Here is a 25,031-nt window from a genome sequence, read left to right as displayed (position 1 = left end):
CAATAGTATTAATAGCAATGGGTCTAGTAAAAAAATAATTTACAGTTTTGTTTAGATATGCTACCTATACAAGTAACTTTGTATGACTTGCACAAGAAGTCAGTTCTGGGCACACTGCAAGTGCTGCAAAGAGCACTTTTGGCTAACAAAGACAGAAACAACATTAATTTCATGAACGTTATTTATACCCTGTGTTAGGAATGGTGTCCATTCCAGTCATGGTATTACAAATCGAAAAAACTTCAAAGAAATTAAAGCTTTGCAAGAGCGATCATAAGGCTGCAGGAAGCCATGAAATCGAACTCTCAGGATGCTGAAACTACCTCCTGCAAGGAGGCTAGTGTTAGGAAATACTGTCTTAAAAAAACAAATCTTTTCCAGGAGAAGAAAAGCTCTTTGTTCTTGTGTGTCCAGCAGGGCACCAGTCTGTTTGTGGATGTGAGACTGGATTTACTTAGGTTTAGGGAGAATCCCAGGACTGAAAGGTAGGTTATGGGCAGATGAAAAGAATCTTCCAGCTCACTCACAGAGCTTGCTTGAATCAGGCAATTGTGTAGTTAAAGGTAGATTTGCATGCCTTTGATTTTGTGAACACTCAGAGCAGTGGATAAGCCAAATGGCAATGCACAGAACTGAAAGTGATTCACACTTTCCCTGAAGCAGAGAGGCTTCCTGTGCTTCTTCACTATGAGGGGGTAGGCATCTTTTAGATTCAAGGTAACTATGAAAGTCTGTATGGAAAGCATGGGCGGAGTAAGCATTCTGAACTTGGGTACCACTAAGAAAGTGTTTAGCCTTGACAGGTCCTAAAGCAGTCTCCATGTTCCTCCTTTTCTCGGTACTAGAAGAGTCTTAAGTAGTATCCTGTTCTTAGTTCTTTTTGAGGGACTGGTTCTACTGAGCCTGTTCGAGAAGAAGCCTGTTTTAGAATCTTTACTGAAACAAATTACTGACCAAAATGACAAATGTCACTATATCTTAGTATGCTACTGTACTCCAGACAAAAAGAACAGTCAAGCCATCCAATTCTACGTAATAGATCTTTATATCAGTGTAATTTTAACTAGTGACTGTTCATCTCCGTATTGGGCATCTAACAAAATATGGGAAAAAAAATAAGGAACATGTCTACAAATCAATTTTTTTCTCTTACTATACTTACATTTTCTAAGTTTGTTTTTTGTTGCAATCTTTTTCCACTACAGCTGCTGAAAGTACAGTTGTGTTCAATAACCATAAATGTAGATGTTCGAGTGTATTCACTGTTGCAGTCATTACATTTGGGTAATCTGCTGGCAGGTTGCCCTCAGTCGGCCTGATTAACAAAGTCTTGGGTCCTGCGTTGGTTGCTGTCCCTTCTTCCATGACGTCAGGTCGTCAGGGGTATAAAACATGCAGCCGACACCATTACATCAGTTTTTCTTGCCCCAGATGTCAGGTGCCCCCCTAATGGGGAGCAAATAAAATTAAAAACACAAAAATACACCTCCAACCAAAAGCAAATACACCAAAAAGGCTTTTAAACATAGTAAAAGAAAGTAGAGGTATAGCCAGAGAAATATAGGGGGCTGGAGGGAGGGTAACCAAGACTGAAACAGTGAAAACACTCTAACTTCTACATTTACGGTAAGTGTACACAACTGTACTATGTTCATGTTTCACTGTTGCAGTCATTACATTTGGGTAGATTCCCAAAGCTATGGTTGGGAGGAGGAATTTATACAGCATTAGGACCAGCTATAAGGCCCTGCAGGACAGCAGTGGCAAAGCCAGCTCTGGATTTAGAAAAAATTGGTAAATGATGATGCTTGGTGAAAGTATGTACAGAACTCCAGGTAGCAGCTTCTAGAATATTCCTGGTAGAAACACCTCTGAGAAAGGCTGCAGAAGTAGATGCAGCCCTGGTGGAGTAAGATCAGATTCCCTGGGGGGATAGGTTTTCGATTGTGCTTATAGCAGAAATGAATGCAACGGCTTATCCATTTAGAAATGGTTTGTTTTGCAATAGCCTTCCCCTCTGCCCCAGCAGCATATGCTATTAGCAATTGTTTAGATTTTCTTCGAAATTTAGTCCTGTCCAAGTAGAATCTAAGTTGTCTGTGCACATCCAAGGAATGCAGAATCTGTTCCCCTTTGTTCTGTGGATTGGGAAAGAAGGTTGGCAAATGAATGGACTGATCAAGAGCCACACTGGAAACTACCTTGGGCATGAAGGATGGATTGGTCCTCAGATATGCCCTGTCCGCATGAAAGATGACGAAAGGCTCCACTGCCATAAGGGCCTGTAATTCAGATATCCTTCTAGCTTAAGTGATTGCTAAAAGGAAAGCCGTTTTCCAAGAAAGAAATTTTAAGTCTGCAGTAGCAGCTGGCTCGAAAGGAGGTAGAGTGAGCTTCTCCAAAACAAAGTTAAAGGTCCCAGGCAGGGGTAGGAGCTCTCCTGGGTGGTCTCAAGTTCTTTGCCCCTCTGAGATACTGCTTGAGCAGGGGATGAGAGAAGAGAGGTGGCTCTGTGTTACAGTGAGCTGAAATAGCTGGTGTGTGAATTTTAATAGAGGAAAAAGACAGACCCTTGTGAAGCATCTCAGTTAAGTATTGTAAAATCTGAGGTAAATTGGGCGCTGCTGTGCTCATCCCTAAAGAATGGTTCCAGGCACAGAATCTTTTCCATTTGTCAGCATAAGATTTTCTAGTACTAGGTCTTCTCGCCTCCAAGATGACATCTATCACAGGTTTGCTGAGAGATAAGGGTGAATTTAAGTGATTAGCTAGACTGTAAGGTTCAATGTTGGAAGATAAGGGTGCAGAATTTGGTTCTCCTGCTGAGACAGCAAGGAAGGGGTCTGAGGCAGGTGCCATGGAGATATTTGTGACACACTGCGCAGGACTGGGTACCAGTTTTGGAGTGGCCAGTCTGGAGCAATCAAAATCATTCTTGGTTTGTCCTGTTTGACTTTTAGCAGAACTTTGGAGAGCAAAGGCAGAGGGGGAAAGGCATAGACCAGCGGAAGGACAGAGCATCCACTTTCCAGGCTTCTTTGTGGGGAGTCCTTGTACAAAACTTCTCCAACTGGTAGTTCGGGGGGGGGGGGCGGCAAACAAATCTATGTCCGTCTCCCCATTTGCTTGTCAACATGCTGAAAATCTGTGGTTCCAGTTTCCCCTCGTGTGGGTCCATGAGATTACTGCTTGGTCCATCTAAAAGTGTATTTAATTTTCCTGGCAGGAATTGAGCTTGTAGGTGCACTGGGTAGCTCAAGGCTGTGTTCCACAATGAAATGGCTAGTCTGTAGAGGGGGTAGGAATGTGTACCCCCCTGCTTGTTTATGTACCACATAACCGTGGTGTTGTCCGTCTTTACCATTAAGTTGTCCTGGAAGAATGTAGTCCTTGAAGGCTGTCACAGCATTCTGTACAGCTAACATTTCTTTTTGATTGATATGTAGGTGCATTTGATTTGGGTTCCATTTGCCCTGAATGCACTTCCCTGCCAGGTGAGCCCCTCATGCATAGTCTGATGCATCTGTTGTTAGGGTTTGGGCGGCAGGGGGTAGTGTGAATGGCTGTCCCTTGTTATAGTGGCAGGCCTCTGCCCACCATAGGAACTCCAGGCGCAGGCAAAGTATGATAGGAATCATTGTTTCCAGGCTGTGACAATGTTGACTCCATAAACTTCTTAAGTACCACTGTAGTTTCCTCATATGCAGTCTTGCATATGGAATTAGAAGAATGCAGGAGGCCATGAACCCCAAGGCTTGCAGTATTTGTCTTGCAGATAGCAGGGTTTTTGTGGCCACTTGTTTGAAGTAAGTTAAAATGAATTTACTTCTCTGGCATGAGAAAAGCCATCTGGGCAGTTGTATTCAAGCTTGCACCCAGGAATGTAATCTGTTGAGAGGGTACCAGTAGTGATTTATTTTCATTTATGGTGTACCCCAGACAAGTTAGAACCTTTTTTTTTTTTAAAAACGCCAGATAATTTAGAAGTATGCCCTGGTTTTCTGCCTGAATTAGACAATCGTCCAGGTATGGATATATTTGAATATTTCTTTGCCTACAAAATGCAACTGGAGCCAGGCACTTTGTGAATACCCTGGTCGCAGTAGATAAGCCAAAGGACAGTGCAGAAAACTGATAATGCAAGTAGCCTGCTTTGAAGCGTAGGTATCTTCTGCAAGATTCTCTGACTGGGATGTGCAGGTATGCTTCTTTTAAATCTAGAATTGCCAACCAGGCATCTTTGCCTAGCATAGAAAGTAACTGAAGAGTCAGCATCTTGAATTTTGGAATGTCCAGAAAGGTGTTTAGAGTAGACAGGTCCAGAATTGGACGCCATGATTTGTCTTTTCAGGGAACCAGGAAAAGCCTGGAATAGAAACCTTGTCCTTTTCCTCTTCTGGTACCGGTTCAATAGCCCCCATGTTTAAGAGGGAAAGTACTTGTTTTTGAGCCTCTGTCCACTGATTTGGGGGCAGGTCTGGCCACCAGTTTGGTGTTGGCAACGTGTGGAAATGAAATCTGTATCCCTGGGACACTATATTTAAAACCCATTTGTCCTGGTTATGAGTTCCCAGTTTTTTGCAAGAAGAGCAATCTTTCCCCCCAAAGGGGCGGCTAAAAGATAAGTTCTTGGTAATTTTAAAGGATAGTCATTGAGACTGTTTACCATAGGGAGGTGTCTTGTTATTTCCAGATTTGGAAGTAGAGGCCCCCCATTGCTTAGTTCGGAGAGTCCCCTGGCTCTGAAACCTGGTGTTTTTGGTGCGTCTAGGTTTGGCTTGAGAGGATCTGGAAGGAGCTTGAAAAGACCAGTTCTTAGTAGGCCAGTGCCTACTAAATCTTGGAGGTTGCACTTGTAAGAAGTCTTTAACAGTTTGCATAGATTTAGCTTTATCTTCCATCTTTTTTATAACTTCTTCAGCCTTATTGCCAAACAGGCAGTCCTGATTTAAAGGAGCATCCATCAATTTCGCTTTAACATGATCAGGCAGAGATTGCTCCTTAAGCCAAGCATGCCTTCTAAGCATAGACCCAGTAACAGCAGCCCTGCAGGAGGCATCTAAAGAATCAAAACCACATTGCAAAGTATGTTTTCCAACTTGTTCAGCAGAATGCAATAAATCATGTAAAATCTTTATTTTCCACAGTCAGAAATCAACACAATTTTCTGTTTAAGTAGTCCAATAATATGCTGTTGATATTTTAACATATGAAACTGAGTTTAAAGCCCTGATTGCCACCTTTTTACCCCATCTATCCAGCGCCCTGGAGTCTCTATCAGAAGGGGTAGGATTTTTAGCAGTAGAAGCCTTAATGCCCTTGGGCCCCTGAGAAATGGTTTCTGGATCTGCAACAGGATTTTTGAAAAGGAACTTGTGGGACTCAGGAACCCTGTAGTATCAGTCAGGTTTACTACGAGCTGGAGGCAGGGAATCAGGGACCATACTGGATTCCAAAAACACATCAACAATGTCTAGTACAGGAGGTATAGCCGAAGGCCTATGCTGAGGTAGAAGGAGGAAATCCCTAAGCCTCTTTTTTGAATCAGAAGATTCCTGACTTTCCCAGTGGAAATGCTCCCTTAAGGTATGTAAAGTTTCCCCAAAAGAAAAATCCTCAGGAGGGGAAGCAGAGGGAATGGAATCCTCTGCATCAGAATCCTCATAAGTAGGTATGGACAAATCCAGGTCATTAGAAGAGTCAGAAGAAACAGAATCCTGATCAGAAGATTCATAATCAAGCTCAGCCCTAGGCCTCTTAGAAGGGTGGGGGGGGTTTGACTACCCCTGATTAGAGTAAATAGATCTTCAGCCATTTTGATCATTTGGTTTTTAGGCATAGGAGCCTGAACATGTGGCCTGGGCGTCGGTTTTTTAGACATAGATCAAGATTTAGGCCTTAGTAATGAAGGTGGAGTCTATTTAATATGCAAGTCTGTAGGCCTGAATACACCCTTAGAAGCTGGTGCCTGCACAGCGGCTCCGGACCCATCCAAGGTACAGACACCCGCGGGTTCCATAGGTGAAGCATCTCGCAGCATACCGGACTCCGAATGGGTCTCAGTAGAGTCCTGCGAATCAGACGTAGCGGGCATCAGGGGCTGTGAAAGCGCCTCGCTGAGTACCGGCGACTGGCTTAGGAGAAGCATAGTCGGCAGTTTTGGTCCTCGGTGGCCTGTCTCTGTCTTTATTTTTGCATTTTTTCGGAATCCCAGTAGTCGGATGGCTAACTGACATTTCTGGATAATTAAACTGAGAACCGAAATATTTAGAGGCAAAAATGTACAGACAACAGATAGTGCGCTGATTAAAGCACAAAACCGACAGCAAGGTACGTCGTGGTCAGGGCCTACGCAAGGAAAAAAGTACTAATGAAAATCTTTATGAGGTATTTGCTTTCCACAAGTAATGCAATTATTAACTTTTACTGACATCGGTAAGGAGCAAGAAAAAGTTTCCCCTACAGGGTACTTAGCTTTAAGTTGAAGACTTTGGTTCTGAACCTCGAAAATGAAAATTTCAGGAGTCGGCCGACCAGCACTTGAGAACTGCTTCAGCTTCAGGCACCACACGGCAAGAAAGACTGATGTAATGGCGTCGGCTGCATGTTTTACACCCCTGACGACCTAACGTCATGGAAGAAGGGACAGCAACCGATGCAGGACCCAAGACTTTGTTAATCAGGCTGACTGAGGGCAACCTGCCAGCAGATTACCCAAATGTAATGACTGCAACAGTGAAACACAAAGAACATCAGGGAGGAGAAACTTGCCCCACAAGCCAAACACCATTTTGCTGCACAAGCTTTATTAACTCTCGAAATCTGGGGTGATCTTAACAGGAGGGTGAAGAGGCAGCTCCCTCATCACCACGATCCTCCACAGTAGGAACAATAACCTGCTCCAAAATGTGTGCATCTGCACACACATTTCTTGGGCCACTTAGATGGGGTATGAGCTGTGCTAGGGGACACCAAGGTCTATTAAAGTGTCAACAGCTGCTTGACAAAAGGTATTAAAAAAAAAAACCTCATAGTAGAGGCTGAAGAAAGACAGGAACATCAGACTGTGAATACTACATACTGGCACTGCAGTGGATAAGCAAAGTGGTGTGGACAGGATTGCTCACACAACAGTCCTGAGTAGGATCTCTTGGAATTGCCTACGATGAATGCACTGAAGCTTTCACAACAGGTCAGCGTAACTGATGCTAGGAAAATTGGAGCAACTTAAGAAAATACTAACAGGGAGGCCAACATCACAAAGGATGGTATCTGAAGGACCAGTGTCAGGTAGGGTAACAGATTAACTGACTTGGTCTGATGTGAATCAGAGGAGTTGTTTTTGGCTTCTGGGCTAGTCACGGAAGTGTATCTAGGGCCAAAGCATTTTGGGCCAAAGGTCAGTGACTGGCTTTGTACTCATGACACCAAACCAGAGGCTTTATGTTCTGTATTCCTGGATCAAGTGAGTTTCTGAGCCATCATTTGATCTCTTTTTGGTGATGTGTCTAGTGACAAGTTCAGGACAGTGGCTGGACAGATCTGAGAAACCCAAAGTGTCTTGGGAAATGTCTTGGGAATGCCATACTGATGCATCTCTGTAGCAGGAGGAGTTCATTTCCCACCTCCAGAAGACCTTTTCCTATATACAGAATGAGAGTGCATACCAGAGATCACAGCCACTCATTACTAAATTACAGTTTTGTACCTACCATAAATGTAGATGTTCGAGTGTTCACCCTGCTGCAGTCATCACACTTGGGTTATCCTGTCGTCAGGTGGTCCCGCAGTCGGCCACAATTCCAAAGTCTTGGTCCGGCGTCGGTTGATGTCGCTTCTTCCCTGACGTCAGTGCGCCAGAGGTATAAATAATGCATCCAACGCTATTTTCTTCAGTTTTTCTTGCCCCAGATGTCAGGTGCCCCCAAAAAGGTGGTCAGTAATTAGTACCAAATTAAGTAATTTCTGCACAAACACAAAATTCCTCCAGCTATAAGTAAATACATCAGGAAGATAATGTAGAGATTTTTGCCAGTTAGATCAGAGGGGATGGAGGGAGGGTAACCTGGACTGCAGCAGGGTGAACACTCGAACATCTACATTTATGGTAGGTACAAAACTGTACTATGTTCATCGTGTTACCCTGTTGCAGTCATCACACTTGGGTAGAATCCCAAAGCTAAGGATGGGTGGAGGAGTTATAGTGGGTTAGAGGAGGCTAGAAGGCCCTGCAAAACTGCAGTGGCGAAGCCATCTCTAGTCTTAGAGTAAAGTGGTAAGTGATGGTGTTTGGTAAAGGTGTGTACTGAACTCTAAGTTGCAGCTTCCAAAATCTCCTTGGTAGGGACCCCCCTGAGGAAGGCTGTAGATGTAGCTGTTGCCCTGGTAGAGTGGGGCCTAACGGTAGCAGGAAAGTACAGTTTTGTACCTACCATAAATGTAGATGTCCGATAGGTATGCATCTGCAGTCATCACATATGGGTTGTCCTGCCTCAGGCAGCCCTTTGGTCGGCCGGATTCCAAAGTCTGGGTCTGGCCTCGGCTGATGTCGCACTTTCCCCAACGTCAGAGCGTCTGGGGTATAAAAGCATCAGCCGACGCCATTTTCCTCAGTTTTTCTTGCCCCAGATGCCAGGTGCCCTCTAAGAAAGGCTAAAATTTGGAGAGATGCATTTTAAAAACAAATCCAAACATGCACAGTACTATAAAAACAAATACACCATAATAGATCCCCCCAGCTAGCTATAAGAGGGGTAAGTACCCAAGAAATACCACTATAAAAGGGGTAAGCACCCAAAAAAAAAAACCACAGAGGGAAGGAGGGAGGGTAAACCTGACTGCAGATGCATACCTATCGGACATCTACATTTATGGTAGGTACAAAACTGTACTATGTCCTTCAAGGATGCATCTGCAGTCATCACATATGGGTAGAATACCATGGCCAATCTGGGGGTGGAGGTACTAAGTAAAGGATGGTGTAGCTAAAATACCCTGCAGGACTGCCGCAGCAAAGCCTGCTCTGGATCTGGAGTATAAAGGTAAATTGTAATGCTTGGCAAATGTATGCACGGAGCTCCATGTAGCAGCTTCTAAAATGTCCTTGGTAGCCACCCCTCTTAGGAAGGCTGTGGAGGTGGCTGTGGCTCTCGTGGAATGAGGTCTAATGTTAGCTGGCACAGTTTTTCCATGAAAGGAGTAACAAAAACAAATGCAATTTCCTATCCATTTTGAAATTGTCTGTTTGAAAATTGCTTTTCCTTGTGCCCCAGCAGCATATGCTACAAACAGCTGGTCAGTCTTTCTGTAACTTTTAGTTCTGTCCAAGTAGTAGCGCAACTGTCTGTGTATGTCCAGGGTGTGCAGAAGTTTCTCCCCTTTATTTTGTGGTTGTGGGAAGAAAGTAGGCAAGTGAATAGCTTGGTTCAAAGATACCCTAGATACCACCTTTGGCGTAAATGTAGGATTGGTTCTCAATGAAACTCTGTCCTGATGAAAAATAAGAAATGGCTGTACTGCCATTAGAGCTTGTAACTCAGATACTCTTCTTGCTGAGGTTATGGCCAGAAGGAAGGCAGTTTTCCAAGACAGAAACTGTAGATCTGCAGATGCTGCTGGTTCAAAGGGAGGAAGTGTTCGTTTTTCCAACACGAAGTTAAGGTCCCAAGTAGGTAGAGGTGGTTTCCTTGGAGGATTGATGTTTTTGATTCCGCTTAGAAACTGTCTCAGGAGAGGATGAGAGAAGACAGGTGGGATCAACATTGTATTCTGCTGAAATTGCTGAGGCATGTATCTTAATGGAAGAGTACGACAGGCCGTTGTGGAACAATTCTGCCAAATATTCCTGTATATGTGCCATGTTCATCACTGTCGCATCTAGGCCCTTTGTTGTGTTCCAAGTGTGAAATCTTTTCCATTTTGCTGAATATGCCTTCCTTGTGGAAGGCCGGCGAGCTTCCATAATAATATCCTTCACTCTCTGGGATAGCTTATCCTGAGGAGTGGTCAAGGTATTTTCCAGGCAGTTAGTTGCAAGGTTTTCAGGTTGAAATGCAGAGTCTTGAAATTGTGCTGTGTCAGTAGAAGTGGCCATAGGGGGAGAGGCCACGGTTTCGTATGTGACATGCTCTTTAACAGTGGGTACCAGTGCTGTCTTGGCCAGTTTGGAGCTATCAGAATCACTCTGGGCTGCTCTGTTCTGATCTTCAGTAAGACCTTGGTCATTAATGGGAGAGGTGGAAAAGCATACACTGTTAGAGCTTTCCAGCTGAAAGAGAGAGCGTCCACTTTCCATGCTTGTGGGTGGTATGTCCTTGAGCAGACTTGCTTCAGTTGATGATTGTGGGGGGAGGCGAACAGATCTATTTCCGGCCTTCCCCATGATTGTGTTATGAGTAAGATGATGTCTGGGTGCAGCATCCATTCGTGTGCATCCATGATATTTCTGCTTAAGCTGTCTGCCGGTATATTGTCTTTCCCTGGCACAAACTGGGACTGCACCTGTATATTGAGTTTCAAGGAAAGTTCCCATAGATTCATTGCCAGTCTGCAAAGAGGGTAGGAATGGGTGCCTCCTTGCTTGTTTATGTACCACATAACTGTGGTGTTGTCTGTCCTTATGAGTAGGTGGCCTTGATGAAGAAAAAGTTTGAAGGCCTCGATTGCATGTATCACTGCCAGCATTTCCTTTTGGTTTATGTGCATGCGTTGCTCCCTTTGTGACCATAGCCCTTGGATACATCTGCCCTCCATGTGTGCTCCCCAACCTTGGTCTGTAGCGTCCGTAGTGATGGTTTGGTTGGCTCTTGGCTTGCTGACGGGCAACCCACTGTTCGACTGGCAGGCTTGAGCCCACCACAGAAATTCCTTGTGGAGGAAAGGAATGAGTGGGATCAAAGTTTCTAAACTGTGACTGTGCTGAGTCCATAAACTCCTTAGGTACCATTGTAATTTTCTCATATGCAGCCTTGCTTGTGGAATCAGAAGAATGCAAGATGCCATGTAACCCAGGGCCTGCAGGATTTTCCTTGCAGTCAGCTGAGTTTGTCTTGTCAGATTCTTGAAGTAATCCGGTAGTAGTTTTTGTTTTTCTTCTGTGAGAAAGGCCATTTGGGTGGTTGTGTCTAGATCCGCACCCAGAAAAGTTATTCTTTGGGATGGAACAAGTCTTGATTTGTGGATGTTGACTGTATATCCCAAGGCCTGCAGTAGGTGGGTGGCATAATCCAAGTCCTTTAACAAAGTTTGCTTGCTGTCCGCTTGTATAAGGCAGTCGTCCAGATATGGGTAAATTTGAATCCTCTGAAGTCTGCAGTGTGCAATTACTGATGCCAGGCATTTCGTGAATACTCTGGGTGCAGTAGATAAGCCAAAGGGCAATGCTGAGAATTGATAATGCTCTGACCCTGCAAGAAATCTGAGGTGCCTTCTGCAACCTTGTCTGATAGGGACATGCAGGTATGCCTCCTTGAGGTCTAGAGTCACCAGCCAAGACCCCTTGCCCAGCATGGGAAGGAGTTGCTGTAGAGTCAGCATTTTGAATTTTGGCACAATGAGGTAAGTATTCAGTGCAGACAAGTCGAGAATAGGCCTCCATTGATTTTCTTTTCTTGGAACAAGGAATAATCTGGAGTAAAATCCTTGGCCTTGCTCTGAAAGAGGAACCTTTTCTATAGCTTTCATTTGTATTAAGTTGGAAATTTGTTTCAAAGCCTCTGCCCTCTGATTTGGTGGCAGGTCTGGCATGCCTTTTCTTTTTGGCAATGTGTGGAAATGGAACCTGTATACTTTGTCTATTATTTGCAGTGTCCATGTGTCCTTTGTAATGCTGTGCCAATTTTTTGAAAATAAAGAAAGCTTTCCGCCCAAAGGTGCTTCTAATTGAGCCCTGGTCATGGAGTCAAAACAAAGTCATTGAGTCTGTCCTGGTGTAGCAGTTGTAGTTCCTGCACTACCTCTCTGGTTGGGAGGCTGCCATTGACGGCCTCTGTAGGAGCCTCTATAGCTTGCCCTCTACCTCTGGCACGCCTATTCCTGCCTCTCTGAGATCTGTCTGAGTCCGGAAAGGACCAATTCTTAGTAGGCCAATTTCTGCTGAATCTCGGTGGTTGGACTTGCAGAAAGTCTTTGACTGTTTGCACAGATTTTGCCTTTTCTTCAAATTTCTTTAAGACCTCTTGAGCCGTGGAACCAAATAATTTTTGCTTTTCCATAGGAGCATCCAAAAGCTTAGCTTTAACATGGTCTGGCAGAGATTGTTCCTTCAGCCAGGCATGCCTACGTATGACTGCACCTGTCATAGCTGAACTACATGAAGCTTCCAATGCATCATAACCACACTGCAAGAAATGGTTACTAACCTGCTGGGAGTTATGTACCAGATCCTGAAGGGATTTGCGATCAAGGGGTTCAGATGAAGACAGTTTCTTATGCAATTCATCTAACAAATACTCTTGGTACTGTATCATATTAAATTGACAGTTTAATGCCCTCATGGAAAGAGTGAGTTGCAGAAGTATACACTTTTTTACCCCATCTCTCTAAAGCTCTGGACTCCCTTTCAGAGGGTAGAGGATTTCTAGCAGTGGCAGCTGCAACCCCTTTTGGGCCCTGGGAAATAGTTTCTGGATCAGCAGAGGGGGCCTTGTACAGGTGAAGATGCGAGTCTGGGACCCTGTAGTACCTATCAGGTTTGGCAGGAGCCGGAGGGAGAGAGTCAGGGGTTGTACTAGCATCAGAGTACACATCATCAATGACATTCAAAACAGGAGGTATAGCTAAATGCCTATGCTGAGGAAAATGTAAAAAGGTCCTTAATCTCTTTCTAGAATCAGAGAATTCCTGACCCTGCCACTGAAAATGTTCTCTCCTAGAGTGTAATGTCTCTCCAAAGGAAAACTCTTCAGGTGGGGAGGCCGAGGGAATAGATTCTTCAGCATCAGAATCCTCGTAGGCCGAGTAAGCCTCCTCCTGGTGGTCTGACAGAGTAGAGCCATCAGAGAACTCATCTGAGGAGTGGGGTCAGAGGGCTCAACCCTGGGCCTTTTGTCTGGAGGTGGTTGCGAGCCCCTGTTCGGATGAGGTTGAGAAAGTACAGTTTTGTACCTACCATAAATGTAGATGTCCGAACTGGATAGCATCTGCAGTCATAACAACTGGGTTGTCCTGTCGTCAGGCAGCCCTTCAGTCGGCCGGATTCCAAAGTCCGGGTCCGCTTCGCTGATGCCGCACTTCTGCCGACGTCATCTCTGTTGGTCTTCGGGTATAAAAGCATCAGCCGACGCCATTTTCCTCAGTGTTTCTTGCCCCAGATGCCAGTAGCCCTCTTGAAGGCTAAAATTTGGATAGATGCCAATGTTTCCAAAAAGATAGAGGTAAACACAACAATAAGCATGTATGTACATATATACAAACAAATACACCATAAAAGACTCCCCACCAGCTAGCTATTAGGAGGGTAAACACCTAGGAGTACCACAGAGGGAAGGAGGGAGGGTAATCCTGACTGCAGATGCTATCCAGTTCGGACATCTACATTTATGGTAGGTACAAAACTGTACTATGTCCTTCATGGATGCATCTGCAGTCATAACAACTGGGTAGAATACCATAGCCAACTAGGGAGGAGGATAAAAGTAGATTATGGTGTGTTTAGGATCCCTTGCAGTACAGCAGTGGCAAACCCTGCTCGGGATCTGGAATATAGAGGCAAATTATAATGCTTGGCAAATGTATGCACGGAGGTCCAAGTAGCCCCAATAATGTCTTTGGTAGCCACTCCTCGTAAGAAGGCTGTGGTAGTGGCTGTTGCCCTTGTAGAATGAGGTCTTATGTTCTGTGGAATTGGTTTTCCATGGAAGGAGTAACAGAATCGTATGCAATTTCCTATCCATTTGGAGATTGTCTGTTTGGAAATAGCTTTTCCTTCCCTTCCTGTTGCATAGGCTACAAAAAGTTGGTCAGTCTTTCTGCTATTTTTGTTCTGTCCAAGTAGTAGCGTAGCTGTCTATGTACATCCAAGGTATGCAGTATTCTTTTCCCTCTGTTTTGTGGGTTGGGAAAGAAGGTAGGTAGGTGGATTGCCTGGTTTAAAGACACTCTGGGTACCACCTTGGGCATAAATGTAGGATTAGTCCTCATGGACACTCTATCTTGGTGGAAGATTAGGAAGGGTTGCACTGCCATTAATGCCTGTAGTTCTGAAACCCTTCTTGCTGAAGTAATTGCCAGTAGGAAAGCAGTTTTCCATGACAGGTGTTGTAGGTCTGCTGTTGCTGCTGGTTCAAAGGGTGATAGTGTCAATTTTTCTAGCACAAAGTTTAAGTCCCAAGCTGGTAATGGTGGTTTCCTTGGAGGTTGTACATTCTTGATTCCTCTGAGGAACTGCCTGAGCAAAGTGCGGTGCTAAAAACAGGTGGATCAAAGCTGTATTTTGCTGAAATAGCTGATGCATGTATCTTGATGGAGGAGTAGGACAGGCCTGAATGAAGAAGTTCGCCAGATACTCCAGAATGTTAGGCATATCTATGTTTGACACATCTTTTCCTCTTTCCGTACTCCAAATGACAAACCTTTTCCATTTTCCAGCATAGTTCCTTCTTGTTGAAGGTCTGCGTGCTTCAAGGATAATGTCTTTAACTCTTTGGGAAAGTTCTGGATTGGCTGCTGCTATGTGATGTTCCATGCAGTCAGTTGCAACGTTTTAGGTTTGGGTGTATGATGCTGTAGTTGCTCTGAGTTAACATCAAAGGCATCAGGGAATTGGCCACATATTGTTCGAGACATGCTCCTCAGTAGTGGGTACCAGTGTTGTCTTGGCCAGTTTGGAGCTATCAGGATTATCCTTGGACGTTCTTCCTTGATTTTTAGTAGTACCTTGTGTATCAAAGGAAGAGGTGGGAATGCATATGCTGTTAGGCCTTTCCAGTTGAAGGAGAGCGAATCCACTTTCCATGCTAGTGGGTGGAATGTCCTTGTGCAGAATTTTTTGAGCTGGTGATTGAGAGGTGATGCGAATAGGTCTATCTGTGGCATTCCCCATTTCTTTGAGATGGTCTTGAAGATGTCCGGGTGCAGCTTCCATTCGTGGGCATCCGAGGTGGTTCTGCTTAATATGTCTGCTAGAGTATTGTCTTTTCCCGGTACAAATATTGCCTGTAACTGGATGTTGTAGCTGAGTGCCAGGGTCCACAGCTCCAAAGTCATTCTGCATAGGGGGTATGAATGAGTGCCTCCCTGTTTGTTGATGTACCACATGACTGTGGTGTTGTCTGTCCTTATCATCAACTGGCCCTCTTTGAGAAATGGTTTGAACTTTTGGATTGCCAGTTTTACTGCCAGCATTTCTTTTAGGTTGATGTGCAGGTGAAGTTGATCCTGTGTCCACAATCCTTGCACACATTTGTCCAGCATGTGGGCCCCCCATCCTAGGTCTGAAGCGTCTGTTGTGATGGTCTGGCTTGCTTGACATCTGAAAGGGTAGGCCTGGGTTTGACTGGCATGCCTGAGCCCACCATAGGAATTCCTGTTTTAAGCATGGAATTAGTGGGATTTCTGTTTCTAGGCGGTGTCTGTGTTGGGACCATAAATTCTTTAGGTACCACTGTAGTTTTCTCATATGTAGTCTGGCAAATGGGACCAAGATTATGCATGATGCCATGAAGCCCAAGGCCTGCAGTACTTTTCTTGCTGTTAACTTGTTCAGTTTTGTTAGTGCCAAGAAGTAAAGAGGAAGTTCTTTTGTTTTTCTGTAGTCAGGAATGCCATTTGTTTTACTGTGTCCAATTCACCAAGAATGTCCTTGTTTGGGATGGTATCAGCCTTGACTTTTGTAAATTGACTGTGTATCCCAGTGCTTGTAGCAAGTAAATGACCCTTTGTAAATCTGTTGTCAGCTTGCTTTTGTTGTCCCCTTGTAGCAGGCAGTCATCCAGGTATGGGTAAATTTGAATTCCTGTAGTCTGCAATGGCGATTACTGATGCCAGGCATTTTGTGAATACTCTGGGCAGTAGATAAGCCAAAGGGCAATGCTGAGAATTGATAGTGCTCTGATCCTGCAAGAAATCTGAGGTATCTTCTGCAGATTGGTCGAATGGGGACGTGCAGGTATGCCTCCTTGAGATCTAGAGTTACCAGCCAAGACTCCTTGCCCAGCATGGGAAGAAGTTGCTGTAGGGTCAGCATTTTGAATTTTGGGACAATGATGTATGTATTTAAGGTGGACAGGTCGAGAATTGGTCTCCAACTTTTTTCCTTTCTTGGAACTAGGAATAGTCTGGAGTAGAACCCCTTTCCTTGCTCTGCTGTTGGCACTCTTTCCACAGCTCTCATGTTTGCTAACTCCGTTATCTGGTGTAGAGCCTCTGTTTTTTGATTTGGAGGTAGATTTGGCATTCCTCTTTTGACTGGTACAGTGTGGAAGTGAAACCGGTAACCTTGATCTATGGTTTGTAAAATCCACTTGTCTTTTGTTATGTAGTGCCAGTTCTTTGAAAATAAGGTTAACTTTCCGCCTAGAGGAGCTGCTATTTGTTCCCTGGTAGGCGGATTTAGGGTTAAGTCACTGTGGTTGTGCTGATGTAGTGGCAGTGGCTGTGTCTGTGCCTCTGTTGTTGCCTTGCCACTGTCGTCCTCTGTAGGCACCTCCTCTGGATTGGTTTCTGCCTCTGGAGCGTCTATTCCTGCCCCTTTGAAATTTTGTGGAGTCAGGAAAGGACCAATTGTTGGCAGGCCAGTTCCTGCTAAACCTTGGGGGTTGAACCTGCAAGAAATCTTTAACAGTTTGAACAGATTTTGCCTTTTCTTCCATTTTCTTCATAACCTGCTGGGCAGGTGTACCAAACAAAGTTGTCTTGTCCATAGGAGCATCTAGCAACTTAGCTTTAACATCATACCGGCAAGCTTGTTGCTTTAGCCATGCATGCCTTCTTATCACTGTGCCAGTCATGGCTGATCTAAATGAAGCCTCCAGTGCATCATAGCCACATTTTAAGGAATGGTTGCTAACCTGTTGTATGTTATTTACCATTTCTAATACATATTTCTTATCAAGAGATTCATCAGTGGTTAGGTTTTTAGTTAACTGATGAAGCATAAACTCTTGGTATTGTATCATGTGAAACTGACAGTTTAAAGCTCTAGCTGAGAGAGTAGCTGAAGTGTAGACCTTTTACCCCATCTGTCTAATGACCTTGCTTCCCTTTCAGAAGGAATAGGGTTTTTAGCTATGGTCGCTACTGCCTTGGGACCCTGGGATATAGTTTCGGGGTCTGCAAGTGGGGGCTTGTAATGGTGGTGATGAGTATCTGGCACCCTGTAAAATCTGTCTGGTTTGGCAGGGGCTGGGGTAAAGAATCTGGAGCGAGCAAACATCATTGTAAGCATCATCCACCACAGGGAGAACAGGACGTATAGGCAAGGGCCTGTGCTGGGGGGGGTGCAGAAAGGTCCTAAGTCTTTTCTGGAGTCTGAAAAATCCTGTTGCTGCCATTGGAACTGTTCTCATGGCATGCAAGGTTTCCCCAAAGGAGAATTCTTCTGGTGGGGAAGCAGCTGGAATGGATTCTTCAGCATCAGAATCTTCAAAATTGGAGAAGGGAGCCTCTGGCTGGTCAGTTATGTCTGATTCATCAGCAGACTCATCAGAGGACACTGGCTCAGGGGGCTCTGCCCTAGGTCTCTTCTCTGGGGGCTGAGAGGCCCTGTCTGGGTGAGATTGAGATCCTCTAATTAAAGAAATTAAATCTTCTGCCAAAGTAAGCATTTGAGAACTGGAAGAGGGCCTGGATGTGGGGGGTTTAACAGGCACTGTTTTAGTAGTCTTGGCTGCTTTAGCCCTGGCGAAGGCCTTAATGGACATGGCTGCTGGAGGCCTAGCAGCACCACGTGCTGGGGTAGAGACATCCAAGGGGATGGTGTCTGATAAGTCAACCACCGTAGTGGGTAAAATTTCTGAGGCCGATTCAAGAGTTGTAGCAGGGGTCTCAGTTGTAGGAATAGGTTCAGCTGTACTTTGATCAGTTTTCTCGGTTTCGGCCGAAACCGAGACACTCATGTTTGCTTAACCATGGTTTCGGCGAAACCGCGGACCCGAGTGTCGGTCTTTATCTTTGCGTTTTTGGCAGATTGGGTAGTCGGAGGATCCGGCGGCATAATGTCGCAAAATCAGAACCGAAAACTGTTCTGCAAACTCCGACCGGCGCCTAAGCGTTCGTGGGTTGAAAGAAGCACAGGCCGAATAGGCTGCTACGTCGTGGGCTGGGCCTAAACAAGGCAGACAGTAAGAGTGGAAATCCTTATGAGGTATTTGTTTCCCACAGGTTAAACAATAGTTAACTTTTTCTGACATCGGCTGAGGCAAGAAAGAGTCCCCACGGGTACTTAGCTTTAGAAGTCTTGTAGTATTCGGTAGAAGTAATCTCTGGATCCGACCGACCGGCACTTGCGAACAGCTTCTGCTTCGCCACGGCAAGAAAGACTGAGGAAAATGGTGTCGGCTGATGCTTTTATACCCGAAGACCAACAGAGATGACGTCGGGAGAAGTGCGACATCAGCCGAAGCCGGACCCGGACTTTGGAATCCGGCCGACTGAAGGGCTGCCTGACGACAGGACAACCCAGTTGTTATGACTGCAGATGCATCCATGAAGGACATCCTCTAATTAGGGAGATAAGATCCTCTGCTAAGCTAAGAATCTGTGAGCCAGTAGAGGGTCTCTGAGAGGTAACCTTGGGAGGCAAAGCTTTAGAAAGTTTAGCAGCTTTAGCCCTAGAGAAAGCCTTAATGGACATGGATGCAGGAGGTCTGGCTGCACCACGTGCAGGAGTAGATTTGTCTAAAGGAATGGTGTCTGAAGGTTCCTGGACACCAGTTTCAGTAGGTAATTCAATAACCGACTCGGCCGGGGCCTCCGAGGCCGAGGTAGTCGATTCTTGCGGTTTCGAATCGGAAGTACCAAGGACTCTGTTTCAGCTGAGACCGAGACACTCGGTAGGCCTGACCGTGGTTTCAGCGAAACCACGGCCCGCGTGTGTCGGTCCTTGTCCTTCCGTTTCTTAACTAAATGCGAGGTCGGAGTCTCCGACGGCATCTTGTAAGCAAAACTAGCCCCAAAGAATTCCTCTGCAAACTCCGACCGATGTCTAAGAGTTCGTCGGTTGAGGGAAGCACAGGCTGAACAGGCCGAGACATCGTGGTCTGGGCCTAGGCAGGGGAGGCAGTAAGAGTGGAAATCCTTATGAGGTATTTTTTTCCCACAAGTTAATCAATTATTAACTTTATCTGACACCGGCTGAGGCAAGAAAGAGTCCCCAACGGGGTACTTAGCTTTTTCGAAGTCTTCGGTAGCTGAATCACAGGAGCTGGCCGACCGGCACTTGCGAACTGCTTCTGCTTCGGGCACCACGCGGCAAGAAAGACTGAGGAAAATGGCGTCGGCTGATGCTTTTCTATTCCAGATGCTCTGACGTCGGGGAAAGTGCGACATCAGCCGAGGCCAGACCCAGACTTTGGAATCCGGTCGACCGAAGGGCTGCCTGAGGCAGGACAACCCATATGTGATGACTGCAGATGCATTCTTTAAGGACATCTGGTTTTCCATGATGAGTATAGCAAAAACGAATGCAATGTCCTATCTATTTGGAAATGGTTTGTTTTGATATGGCCTTCCCTTGTGAAGCTGTAGCATAGGATACAAAGAGCTGGTCAGATTTTCTGAAAGCTTTAGTTTTATCCAAGTAGTAACGAAGTTGCCTGTGAATGTCCAAGGAATGCAGGAGTCTTTCTCCTTTGTTCTGTGGATTTGGGAAGAAGGTGGGTAAGTAAATGGTTTGATTTAAAGACACAATGGAAACCACCTTAGGCATGAAGGAAGGATTAGTTCGTAGAGAAACTCTGTCTTGATGGAAAATGAGGAAAGGTTCCACTGCCATTAGTACCTGCAGCTCTGAGACTCTTCTAGCTAAAGTTATTGCTAGTGGCAGGGCAGTCTTCCATGACAGAAACTGTAGATCTGCAAAGAAAGCTGGTTCAAAGGGAGGTAGTGCAAGTTTTTCCAGAACAAAATTGAGGTCCCATGTTGGTGTAGGTGCTCTCCTGGGGAGCCTAATGTTTTTTGCCTCTCTGAGGAACTGCCTTAGAAGTGGATGCGAAAATAAGGGTGGATCCGTGTTGTAGTGGGCTGAAATAGCTGATGCATGGATTTTAATGGAAGAAAAAGAAAGTCCTTTGTGCAACATCTCAGTTAGGTACTGTAGAATCTGAGGCATGTGAGGCTGAAGTGTGTTTTGGCCTTTAGCTTGGTTCCAGGCGCAAAACCTTTTCCATTTATCCGAATAGGCCTTCCTGGTGCTGGGCCTCCTCGCTTCCAGGATAACATCCATAACTGCTTGGGAAAGAGGAGCTGGCTGGATGCTTAAGTGATTTGCCATGCAGCCAGATTTAAGGTTTAGAGCTGACTGTGAAGAATCTGATTGTTTTGCTGTGTGAGCAAATGTGAAATTTGTGGTAAAATCCAAGGTGGGCCCTGGGCCATATTCCTCAATAGTGGGTACCAGTGCTGGCGTGGCCAGTCTGGGGCTATGAGCATCAGTCATGGTCTCTCCTTTTTGACTTTCAGAAGCACTTTTGTGAGGTGAGGCAATGGAGGGAAGGCATATACTGTCAGGTTTTTCCAACTGAATGAGAGCGCGTCCACTTTCCAAGCTTGATGGTGAACTGTCCTTGTACAAAATTTTGTTAGTTGATAGTTTAGAGGACTGGCAAACAGGTCTATGTCTGGAAGGCCCCATTTTTGAGTGATCATTGCAAATACTTGTGGATCCAGTTTCCACTCGTGGGGGTCCATGATGTTTCTGCTGAGGTCGTCTGCCAATGTGTTCTTTTTTCCTGGTAGGAATTGAGCTTGCAACTGAACTTGGTAAGCCAGAGCTGTGTTCCACAAGGTCATTGCTTGCCTGCATAGAGGGTAGGAGTGTGTACCCCCTTGTTTGTTTATGTACCACATTACTGTGGTGTTGTCCGTCCTTATTGTAAGTTGTCCTGGATATAATAGATTCTTAAAGGCTGTCAGAGCATTCTGTACAGCTAGCATCTCTTTTTGATTGATGTGCAGATTCCTTTGATCTGCAGTCCATATGCCTTGAACGCACTGTCCTGCCATGTGTGCCCCCCCCCCAGGCGTAGTCCGATGCATCTGTTGTCATAGTTTGCCTGGCTGGGGGCAAGGTGAAAGGCTGACCCTTGTTGAGGTGACATGCCTGTGACCACCATAGAAACCCCTGTTGTAGGCAGGGAATGAGAGATATCATTGTGTCCAAGCTGTGGCTGTGTTGAGACCATATGCTTTTTAGGTACCACTGTAATTTCCTCATATGCAGCTTTGCAAATGGTATTAGTAGTATGCAAGATGCCATGACGCCTAAGGCCTGCAGAATTTTTCTTGCAGGTAGTTGGGTCTTTGTTGCCATTGTTTTGAAATATATAGTCAGCTGCAGTTGTTTGTCTGGTGTCAGATAAGCCTTCTGGGCCATTGTATTCAAGCTGGCACCCAGGAATGTCATGGTTTGTGAGGGTACTAGTTCTGATTTCTTTTCGTTTACTGTGTATCCAGGCAACTTAGAAGATGTTTTACAAAAGCCAGATGTTGTAAGAGTTTGTCCTTGCTTTCTGCTTGGATGAGGCAGTCGTCCAGGTATGGGTATATCTGAATTCCTCTTTGTCTGCAGTATGTAATTACTGGTGCCAGGCATTTTGTGAAGACCCTGGGTGCAGTAGATAAGCCAAAGGGCAGTGCAGAGAATTGGTAATGGGTTGAACCTGCAATAAAACGGAGGTATCTTCTGCAACTTTGTCTGATAGGGACATGCAGGTATGCCTCCTTGAGGTCCAACGTTACTAGCCATGCTTTCTTGCCCAACATGGGAAGAAGCTGCTGTAGTGTTAGCATCTTGAATTTGGGTGCTTGTAAGAAGGTGTTTAGAATTGAAAGGTCCAGAATTGGTCTCCAGGCATTGTCCTTTCTGGGAACTAGAAAGAGTCTTAAGTAAAATCCTTGGCCTTGCTCTCGAGTAGGTACCAGTTGAATGGCTCATGTCCAGGAGAGCTGTAATTTGTCTTTGTGCCTCTGCCCATTGATTTTGTGGCAGGTTTGGCATTCCTCTTTTCATTGGCAAGGTGTGAAAATGGAATCTGTATCCTCGTGAAATTATGTCAAGGACCCATTTGTCCTTTGTGACAATGTGCCAGTTGTATGAAAAAAGTGCGAGTTTTCCTCCCAAGGGGGCTGCCAAGAGAGTGTTGCTTGGCCAGATGAGGTGCAAGTCATTGAGTTTGCCTCCTGGTAGTTTGGGACCCGTCTTCTCCTCCCTTTGGTGTTGTAGTGCCCCCATTGTCGAGGTTTGTACTGGGCTTGTGGTTGCCCTCTGCCTCTTGGACGTCTGTATTTCCCCCTCTGTGGTCTGTCAGTAGCTGGAAAAGACCAATTTTTTGTTGGCCAATTTCTGCTGAAGCGAGGGGGCTGCACCTGTAGAAAATCTTTGACTGTCTGCATAGATTTTGCCTTATCCTCCATTTTCTTCAAGACTACTTCTGCTTTAACTCCAAAAAGAACATCCTGCTGAAGGGAGCATCTAGAAGCTTTGCTTTAACATGATCAGGCAGAGTTTGTTCCTTTAACCAAGCATGCCTACATATAACAGACCCAGTGACAGCTGCTCTGCAGGAAGCCTCCAAAGAATCAAAACCACATTGTAAAGTATGTTTGCCCACCTGTTCAGTTGCATGTAACAGATCCTGCATTTCTTTCAATTCAGACTGTTGAGGGAGTGTGCTCATTTTTTGTTTTAACTGAGACATAAGAAATTGCCGATATTTTAGCATGTGAAATTGGCAATTTAGTGCCCTCATAGCTAGAGTGGCTGAGGTGTAAACCTTTTTCCACCACCTGTCTAGTGCTCTGGAGTCCCTTTCAGAGGGTGCAGGATTTTTTGCCATAGAAGCATTAGCCCCTTTGGGACCCTGGGAGATAGTCTCTGGATCAGCAACAGGGCTTTTATAAAGGAATTTGTGGGAGTCAGGCACTCTATAGTATCTGTCAGGTTTGGCTGGAGCAGGAGGCAGAGAATCTGGGTTCAAACTGGATTCTAAGTAAACGTCATCCACAATGTCTAAAACTGGGGGGATGGCAAGAGGTCTGTGCTGGGGGAGTTAAAGAAACTCTCTGAGCCTTTTCTTTGAGTCAGAGAAGTCCTGACCTTCCCAGTGAAAATGTTCCCTCATAGTGTGTAAAGTTTCCCCAAAGGAGTAGTCTTCAGGAAGAGAAGCTGAGGGAATAGAATCCTCAGCATCAGAATCTTCATAAGGGGAGAAGGAGTAATCTTGGTCCTCAGAGGAGCCTGAGGAAATAGACACTTGTTCAGAGGAGGCATAATCTTCCTCTTGTCTAGGCCTTTTGTCAGGTGGGGGCTGGGAACCCCTGATTAAAGAGATCAAATCTTCAGCCATTTTGAGCATCTGTTTCTTAGGCATGGGGCCTTGAACTGGAGACTGAAGTGCAGTCTTTTTAGGTTTAATAGGAGTCTTAGTCTTAGGATACGTTTTTATGGTGCGCGTAGTCGGTCTGAAGACGCCTTCAGAAACCGAAGGTGTTTCTGCAGCACCGACATCTTTATCAGCAATGTCGTCGGTAGGGGCTAAACAAAATGGCTGCGTCGGCCTAGTACTCTCCGCCAAAAGCATCGAAGTGGTCTCGGGTTCCAGAACTGCGGTAGTCAGGGGATGTGTCAGAGCCTCACTGAAGACCGGTGAACCGGAAACCGGACCAGCCGAGGCCACGGAGTTTGGCCTAGGTCTAGGCTGCCTGTCCTTGCATTTTTTGTGCACGCCGGTAGTCGGTTGCTCCGACGGCATAGTGTAGTTAAATTTTCTACCGAAGTAGTGTCGTGCGAAATCAAAGCGTCTTTTTATAGTACGCTTATTAAACCTAGCACAAAAACGACAACCAGTGACGTTGTGGTCTGGGCCTAGGCAAGGTATACAGTAAGAATGAAAATCCTTATTCCACAAGAAATACAATTGTTAACTTTTTCTGACATCGGTCTGAGGCGAGAAAAGTTTCCCCAATGGGGTACTTAGCTTTATTGAAGACTTCGGATCTGAAATTCAACTTCGAAAATCTCTTGAGTCGGCCGACAGGCACTTGCGAATTGCTTCTGCTTCGGGCACCGCGCGGCAAGAAAGACTGAAGAAAATGTCGTCGGATGCATTTATACCCCTGGCGCACTGACGTCAGGGAAGAAGCGACAGAAACCGATGCTGGACCAAGACTTTGGAATTCCGGCCGACTGCAGGACTGCCTGACGACAGGATAACCCAAGTGTGATGACTGCAGCAGGGTAACACGATGAACATCGGACATCATCATCATCTGAAAACAAAGACACAAACACTCACCACCAACTTGCCAGACAGGATGCCAGTCCACACAAGTTTTTTCAGGCTAAGCCCATCAAGGCTAAGTGGGTCACCCAGCCCAAAGAAGCTTTACAGCAACCACCACTCAGTATTTTTTCCATTCTGGACTGCAGTTTTGTCTATTCTATTGTCCTAAACCAATATGCTTAATTAAGGGTAAGCCTACCAGAAGCAAAATGCTACATGCAAAACAGCTCAAAGATTCACAAGGGCATAAAAATATCTCAGTCACAATTTCAGGATTCCAGGAGGACAACATTAACTTTGTTTTATGAACAGTTACAAAATGTGTTGCTCTTTGTTAAACTGTAAATAATTCAGACTTGTATGGCACAACTACCTGAATCTCAAGATTATACACATTTCACACCATACTACAGAATGTAGTCCATAAAAAAATATGCAAAGCTTTCCTGACACCAGAAAGGGTCAAATGTATCCAGATGCTTCAGCCTAATAATGGAAGTGCACAATATCTTACGTGGGATGCTTCAGCCTAATAATGGAGGTGCACAATATCTTATGATACGTGGGATGATATCTTTTTATGCATGCTTATGC

At 45.2% G+C, this 25,031-nt stretch overlaps 1 protein-coding gene across 1 annotated transcript in view; it reads right to left on the bottom strand.

The window, feature by feature from the left end:
- LOC122807180 (actin-related protein 2) overlaps nt 1–25,031 on the bottom strand; it is a 421,099-nt gene that overhangs the window by 109,067 nt on the left and 287,001 nt on the right. The gene's annotated exons all lie outside the window — the stretch shown is intronic.

This window comes from Protopterus annectens, chromosome 7.part0 (genome assembly GCF_019279795.1).
Source record: "Protopterus annectens isolate FY-2018-M chromosome 7.part0, PAN1.0, whole genome shotgun sequence".
Classification (NCBI taxonomy): Eukaryota; Metazoa; Chordata; order Ceratodontiformes; family Protopteridae; genus Protopterus; species Protopterus annectens.
Note: the sequence above shows the minus strand (reverse complement) of the source record. Positions and strands in the feature narration are given on the sequence as shown.